This window comes from Triticum dicoccoides, chromosome 4A, assembly GCF_002162155.2.
Source record: "Triticum dicoccoides isolate Atlit2015 ecotype Zavitan chromosome 4A, WEW_v2.0, whole genome shotgun sequence".
Taxonomy (NCBI): domain Eukaryota; kingdom Viridiplantae; phylum Streptophyta; class Magnoliopsida; order Poales; family Poaceae; genus Triticum; species Triticum dicoccoides.
The window spans coordinates 733,473,773-733,482,343 of record NC_041386.1 but is presented as its reverse complement, the minus strand read 5'-3'; positions in this window follow the sequence as shown (position 1 = coordinate 733,482,343).

Sequence of the window (8,571 nt, the reverse complement as noted above, 5' to 3'; positions counted from 1 at the left end):
TCGGTGATTTTTTCGGGTGATCGGGTTCCAGCCGCCACCCCCAGGTCACCCCCAATGCCCTTTTTGTAACCATTTTTAAAAGGCATTCGGCCAAAATTTGGCTAACACAACATAGATTCGGTGATATTTACGCGCTCCACAGTTTTTTTACATATAGAAAACATAAAATCTACTAAAAAAGGAAACAAAGGGCTGCTGCCGCGCCTACAGGTCGAAGAACTTGCTGAACGCGGTGTAGTCGCCGTCGTCGCCGCCATTGTCGTCGTCCTCCTTCTCCTTCTTCACAGGGCCGTCCCTGTTGCACTCTTGCCCGAGGTCGCAGTGGCGGACTGGTTTGGCTGGCGGCGGCGCGTCGTCGTTGCTGTCCTCGAGCACGATGACGCCTCCCTCATCGCGGCCACGGCGGCGCGCGGCGATCTCTTCCAGGGCGTGGCATTGGTGCTCCATCTCCAGCCAGGCCCAATCCTCCCGCGCCCACTTCATGGCGGCCTCGTCGTCGACCATGTCATCATGCTCGCTCTTCACGGCAACGAGCCTCGGCTCCGTCTTCGGCTTGACGAGGCGGGGGGAAGCTGAGGAGGAGGCACGGCCGCCCTCGTTGATGACGAGGGTGGCGCCCAGGGTGCACCGGCCGAGCGGCGTTTCCACGGGCTCAGCCTTGACGCTGATGGCGACCCGAAGGAGTGGGAGGAAGAGGACGACGTCGACCCACCCAACATTCGCCCTGGCAGCCACGGGCCGCCACTCCGGCGGGGGACCGGGGCTGCCGGGTACTCGAGCGGCGGATCGTTGCCGCCCTCGAGGTGCTCGAGGACGGCGTGGAGCATGCAGCTGGGGGCGCCCCACCACAGGCGGCCGCACCCATGACTCGTGGTTGCCGGCGTCGTACTCCGGGAGGGCCCGCTCCTCCTCCGACAGAGAGTTCCGTGCATGCTTGATCTCGGCATGGAAGTAGTCGGGGTGTTCGACGTTCTATGCACGAGCGAGGGGACTGGACGCCCCCGGCGCTGAGCCTCCACCGTCCCGTCGCGTGCATGTCGAGGGCGCCGGGTAGTTCGCCTCGTAGAGGAGGTGGGCTTCCCACTCGTGCAGAGAACGGCGGCCGAAGCCGTTGGCCACCGGCGCGTCGCCAGGGAAGCATTCACCCATCGGCTGCTAGAGATGGAAAGATAGGGGGGGTCTGCGGGCGGGTGCGTCCCCGGCGTGGGAGGGACACGACTTTTATAGCGGCCGGGGGTGGCAATGCGTGAACGCGTGGCAGGAGGGGACGCGTCGCCGCACTGCGCCGCCCGTGAGGAATCAATGGAAGGCTGACCGGTGGCAGCCTTGGCATAGATTCCCCGCAGGAAACTGAGGCAATGAGGGCACGAGGTCGCTCACTTGGCAGGCCCGTCGTTCTTTCATGCCAAAACGATTTCCTCGGAGCCCCCGATCACCCCCCGCGCGGCGGGTTTGGCATGGGTCCGCTAGCTCCAGTTTCGGGCCTAACTGGCGAAAAATGGGCTACTGGGAGGGGGGGCTGTTGGGGGCACGGCTGGAAAGGCTCTAAGGTGTTGTGTTAATAGCACAATAAACAAAACAAATACTGTAAGTTGGAAATGCATGATCCAACCCATATTAGTAAATTTTGGGCAGTATAAATAAACTTGCTCATGGAACATAGGTTGTGCTGTAGGGGAAGGCTGCCAACGAAACCTATGGTAGTTCATTAAAGGGCTAAATAAAAGAAAGATAACAAGAACAACAACTTACAGAAATAAGTACTTGTGAGCTCAAATTGAAAATTTCAGACAGTTGAAGCTGCATATTCCATATACAGTACTATTTAACAATGCGCACTAAAATAGTCCAAACTAATATTTAATATAATGTGTTAAGACCACTTTCTTTTAGCCTCGGGAGCTTCTTGGAAAGAACGATCCCATTTGTCGTCATCGCAAGAGTTTTCATTCCCTTGAGGCCAGAAAGATGCAAGCAAATATCTGCAAGGTCTTTTCTAATGGTTGGTTCTCCACCAGTTAACATGATCTTGTCCACACCATAAGTAACAAAAAGATCGGCAACTCGGATTATCTCATCATGCGACAGAAGCTCTGACTTTGGTGTGAGCTCGACTCCCTCGGCAGGCATGCAATATTGACATCTCAGGTTACAACGCTCAGTCAAGGAGATCCTCAAGTAGTTGTGGAACCTCTCGAAAGAATCAACAAGCATATCTGATGAGGGTGTTTCCACTAGTAGCACTCCTGGCTTTGTAGCACAACAAGTCGAATATGCATTGGAGCACCTATTGCTGTAGGTGGCTCCTGGTTGAAGCGGAAGTGCTTTTCAGACTTCGGAGTCCTACCCTCATAGCATCAACCTGCAAAGTTTTGGTTAACGTGTTATACAGAAACATCAAAGCTGATACGTGAAAAGGCTTGATTTTCTCGACGAATACACTGACTACGGAAAGAAAAACTCCACAAGGTTAGTCCAGGAAATTTGATCATATCGAAAACTCCTAGCTCGTCTCCAAATCGACATTGAAAAAAAATCCGCACAATCGAGCAGAACGGGGGATAGATAGACCGTGGGTCTGGGAGAAGGCACCTGGTGGTCAGGGACGTTGAGGCGGCGGATCTAGTGGTGTAGCCATTTCCCGACGATGGGAGAGGAGAGGGGGTGGGGGCAGGAGCAGCAGTCAGCGGCGGGATAGTGGGGGAGCAGCTCGAGTTGAGCGTGATGATGTCCACGGATGCCGTACTGGACACCGTCTCTACTCGACATCGCTCTCACCTTGGGGAACCCGTGGAGATGACTTCCCCGCGCGTGGAGCTAGTCCGGCGACGTTCATGAAGAGGCCACCGACACCACCTCCCGTGGCCATATGACGCCGGAGGAACGTCCATGAGGCGGAGCCACAAGTGGGCGGGACGAGCCACCGCAGGCCGCCATGCCCAAAACCCTAGCCATGGCTAAGGGTCGGCAGCGAGCGCGGGAGGCCGGATCTGGAGGGATGGGAGGAAGGAGCAGAGCAAGGGGAGGTCGTCAATCTGCCACCCGCCGTCGGAACTTGCTGGAATCAGCCGGCGTGAGTGGCGGCGGCAGCGAGGCGACTGGGGAAGAGAGAGCCCACGAGAGACTAGGGAGAGGAGGCTTGTGGGGACTGGGGGCTGGCCAATATATTTCTCTCTTTTTTCTCAATGAAGCGAACTATTTTGTCTCGTATCTAGTCCGATTGGACATTTCGACGACGCGCCCATCGTGCGTAGCTTATTGTTTTGGATGGAACGATTCATTTGGCATCTCCCATACACATTATCTTATCTAAAACTAACACGGTAGGAAATAAAACAATACATTCTGACAACAAGGATATGACATCATATGCCCAACACTAAACATTAATTACTAAATAGACAAACTTTGTTTTAACAGTGCCCAGAGCAATTAAAAGTATCAACACGGGCAAGACGTGCACCATGCTGTCGACCCCAGTAGTTCTTCCTAGACAACCTCCAATAGAACTCACAATCACCTATTTGTACTAAATATTTTTATTTATTTAAATGTCATTATAACAAAATTTAACTAGTATTACATTACATTTGACAATTTCTACCACATACGGATACTGGTAATATTTAAAAACTTCAACATTACTTGCATACAACAGATATTTCATCATTATAAATGCAATATTGGTAGTATGTTATGCTTTCAAATTTTTATTCAGGGTATTTTGGTGAAATAAATTAAATAATCCAAACCTAAACAAAGGAAAAAAACATGCATCTATCTATGGAGCAATTTGTTCCATTTGTTTAGAGACAACAAAACTGAGCCATGCGTCGGATTTAGTTTGGATGGCCTACACATGCGACGTGTATGCCATTAATTTATATCATGTCGGGTTTATATGTTTTTGTGCCTATCTTATCTATAAATATCTTGATAGATGGTTCTACGTTGCATAGGTCCAGGAAATTTAACTATTAAATAGCCTCTTAATTAGTTTGGTTATCTTTGTACTATTGATCCGAGATGGTAAGTGATGTCTCAGCGATATTTGGTTGCATTCAACTTTATACGACATTGGAATAATGTAATATCGAAGACCTCAACACATTTGCCATCAATATTAGTTTTCTTTGGTTTTGGGATTTCTTTGTTTCTTTTTGGTTTTCATTGTTTCTTTGTTGGTTTCGCTTTTCTCCACTCTTTTTGCATTGGTTTCCTTCTGTTTTTATCTTCATGTTTTTTGTTTCTTTTTTCCTTTCTTCTTTCTTTCTTTGTTTCCGTTGCTTCTCTTTGTTTTTCTTTGTTTTCTATTGGTTTTAATTGTTTAACTGTTTATTCAACACATGGCTACTTTTCTCGGCACACAACATGTACTTTTATTGTACATGCGAATTAAAATTGTTGACACATGTTGAACATCTTTTTGAATACACAATGTATTTTTTTCCTTCAATACAAGTTTTGAACACTTTTTTGAATACATAGTCAACATTTTTCAAATACATGGTGAACATTTTTCCAATGGAAAATTCAAAAAGTCACACACAATATTTCCGTATACATCAAGAACATTTTATAAATACAGAGTTAAGTTTTTAAAATACATATGATTTTCATTTATACTTTACATAAATTTATATTCTACATTTTTTTCTTATACATCAGGAACATTTTTGTATATAGGGTTTACTTTTTAAAATTCATGACCATCATTTTTTATACACATTGTGTATTTTTAGTATACAATATTCATATACATGATAGGAGTTTTTCTGTACACATTTAACATTTTTTAATGCTTGATAAATATTTTTCATACAAATTCCACACTTTATGTATACATTACTCATAAACATGAGAAACATTTTTCGAATGCTTGATTAACATTTTTTAAATACTTCATTACTCATTTTCAAATGCTTGGTTAATTTTTCTAAACTAGATGATGAACTTTTTTCATATACATTGTATACTTTTGTATATGAGAAACATTTTTTCTATACACATTTAATATTTTTCAAATGCTTGATTAACATTTTTTTAAATACATGATCATCTTTTTTTCATACACAAATTTTTCCATATATTTTCTTAGACATGAGAAACATTTTTTCTGTATGCATTAAACATTTTGTAATTCTCCCATTCTATATTTAGAATATTTTGAAGTATAAACAAAAGTAAAAAAGTAAAAAATAAAGCAAAAAGAAATACAAAAAATATGTCAAAACCCCCCCAAAAAATGAAGTTGTGGTCCGCCTCCCGTGAGCCGATAGGAGCCCAGCCCAGTAAAGCGATCACTCTTATGCCAGGGTTGCTTACATCTCGCCACAAGCGAGACATAGGCCTGTTTGGAAATTTGTAAAATCCTCAAATTCTAAAAGGAAAAAAGATATGCTCAAATTTCAGTTTTTTTTTATTTTCGTGAAATCTGGTCAAATTATGGTCAAACTATGGTCAAAATACTTATTCAAAAAATATTAGTGTTAATAAATAATTATTTTAGTTTTTTTGACTTTTGGTCAAACTGTGGTCAAACTATGGTCAAATCTGGTCAAACTATGGTCAAACTACTGATTCAAGAAATGTTATTGTTACTAAAATAATAATTATTTTTTAGAATAATAGTTTCAAAATCAAACGGTGAAACATGTGACTTCATGCTCAAGCTAAACTCCTGAGGATTAATAGGATTGACAGCTTACTATTGTGAGGTAAACAACAAGTGCAGACTTGGAAAACTAGGGGGAATAGAACTCGGAAGTTAAGCATGCTCAGGCTGGAGTAGTGAGAGGATGGGTGACCGGCCGGGAAGTTAGACGATTTGGAATGATGAGGGGTGATTAGGGCAATGATGAGGAGTGATTAGAGACTAAATCGTCAGATAATTCAGAAATTTGAAAATCAGAAGAAAAAAATCATTTTTTTTCAATTTTTTTCATAAAAAAATCCTTTAGTACCGGTTGGTGTCTTTGGCCCCGGTTCGTGTTGAACCAGGACTAAAGGGGGGTACCTTTAGTCTCCACCCTTTAGTGCCGGGTTACAAAACCGGGACTAAAAGCCCTTACGAACCGGTACAATAGGTCGTTTTTCTACTAGTGATCTCCTGTAATGACCACAAAAGAATACCACAAGAGAGAGTGTTTGGAATCCAAGGGAAGCTGTATAGGATTCAGGTAGAAGTAGAACCACCTCAAGCAGATAATGATGTAGTGGCTCAAGAACCTCCAAAAGCCAATAGCACAGTCTCCATGGAAACAGACAAGGGGAGTAATGGGACATCAGGTAATGCAGGTTCACACAAAAACACTACGGTTGGTTTTGATAGTGGTTCCAACACAGTGGGAGGAGGAGGGGACCCCAAAACCTCTAACCTCAACCAAAGGACAGTAGCTCCAGAACCACCCACCCCCACCTCTCTCCTGAAGTCATAGTCCCAAGAAAACCTGCAGCAAGTCAAGCCAAATGCTCTGGATTTCTTCCTGAGCAACAGCAATGACAATGTAGATGGTTTTGGACTGCTAAGACAAATAGAGGGATGGAATGATGATGACATTGACAATGAGGATGAATGGGATGGACTACAAGAGGAACTGCAAGTCAAGGAGTCTATAAGCCAGAATGGAACTGCACAGAACCAACATTATGAAGCAGATTATCCCCCTCACCAAAACAAAGAGCCAGGGGAAAAAGAGAAATGGGTCCCTACTCAAGCTCCTAGAGCGAGTGCCAGGAATGCTGGAGACACTAGGACCATCATGCAAAAAGCTCAACAGCTCAAAGAGGCTAAAGATGCAGCAACAAAAAGTGAGCATGGTATGAGCACAACTCATTTCTCCCTTTTCAATAATCCTTCCTTTCTTAAAGTAGCCTCAAAGATAGGGATGGATGTTGACTCTGATGGAATAGCTTACCTGCTTCCAACTCTTTGAATTCTGACAAGACTGTTGGTCCTGCTTCAGAATTCACCACCCCAGTTAGATGTAGTACTGATAGAGGGGTGGATGATAACAGTAGCTTAGACTCTGATAAACTATGGAACTTGGTTTGCAATCACAAACGGGGAAAGCACCCTAGGACCAAGGATATATCATGAATGCTATTTTTTGGAATGTTAGGGGTATTGGTGCCGAAGGGAGAAAAACTCTCAATGTAGATACTATTAAGAAGAGGCAGACCTCTATTCTGGGTTTCCAGGAAACCAAGAAAGAGGACTTCTCTGATTCTTACCTTAAATCCTTACTTGGTAGCAAAAAATTCTCTTGGCAGGTCATTTCTTTGTCCCATCTAGAATTTTCTATCAGTTGTATCCTTAAACTGAGAAGTAGGTATACCGCCTTTAGGATCATTACTGTGTATGGGTGCTACCTCTTGAGCACTGCGTTGGTTTTCCCTTGAAGAGGAAAGGGTGATGCAGCAAAGTAGCGTAAGTATTTCCCTCAGCTTTTGAGAACCGAAGTATCAATTCAGTAGGAGGCTACACGCAAGTCCCTCGTACCTACACAAACAAACAAAAACCTCGCAACCAACGCGATAAAGGGGTTGTTAATCCCTTCACGGCCACTTGCGAAAGTGAGATCTGATAGACATAATAAGATAAGATAAATATTTTTGGTATTTTTATGATATAGATTGGAAAGTAAAGATTGCAAAATAAAGTAGATCGGAAACTTTATATGATGGAAAATAGACCCGGGGGCCATAGGTTTCACTAGTGGCTTCTCTCAACATAGCATAAGTATTACGGTGGGTGAACAAATGACTATCGAGCAATTGATAGAAAAGTGCATAGTTATGAGAATATCTAGGCATGATCATGTATATAGGCATCACGTCCGCGACAAGTAGATCGAAACAATTCTGCATCTACTACTATTACTCCACACATCGACCGCTATCCAGCATGCATCTACAGTATTAAGTTCATAAGAACAGAGTAACGCATTAAGCAAGATGACATGATGTAGAGGGATAAACTCAAGCAATATGATATAAACCCCATCTTTTTATCCTCGGTGGCAACAATACAATATGTGCCTTGCTGCCCCTGCTGTCACTGGTAAAGGACACCGCAAGATTGAACCCAAAGCTAAGCACTTCTACCATTGCAAGAAAGATCAATCTAGTAGGCCAAACCAAACTGATAATTCGAAGAGACTTGCAAAGATAACCAATCATAAATAAAAGAATTCAGAGGAGATTCAAATATTTCTCATAGATAAACTTGATCATAAACCCACAATTCATCGGATCTCGACAAACACACCGCAAAAAGAGTTACATCGAATAGATATCCAAGAATATCGAGGAGAACATCATATTGAGATTCAAAGAGAGAGAAGAAGCCATATAGCTAATAACTATGGACCCGAAGGTCTGTGGTAAACTACTCAAAACTCATCGGAGAGGCCTTGGCGTTGATGTAGAAGCCCTCCGTGATCGATTCCCCCTCCGGCAGAGCGCCGAAAAAGGCTCCAAAATGGGATCTCACGGGAACAGGAGGTTGCGGCGGTGGAAATAGGGTTTCGTGGTGCTCCTGGATGTTTTTGGGGTACGTAGATATATATA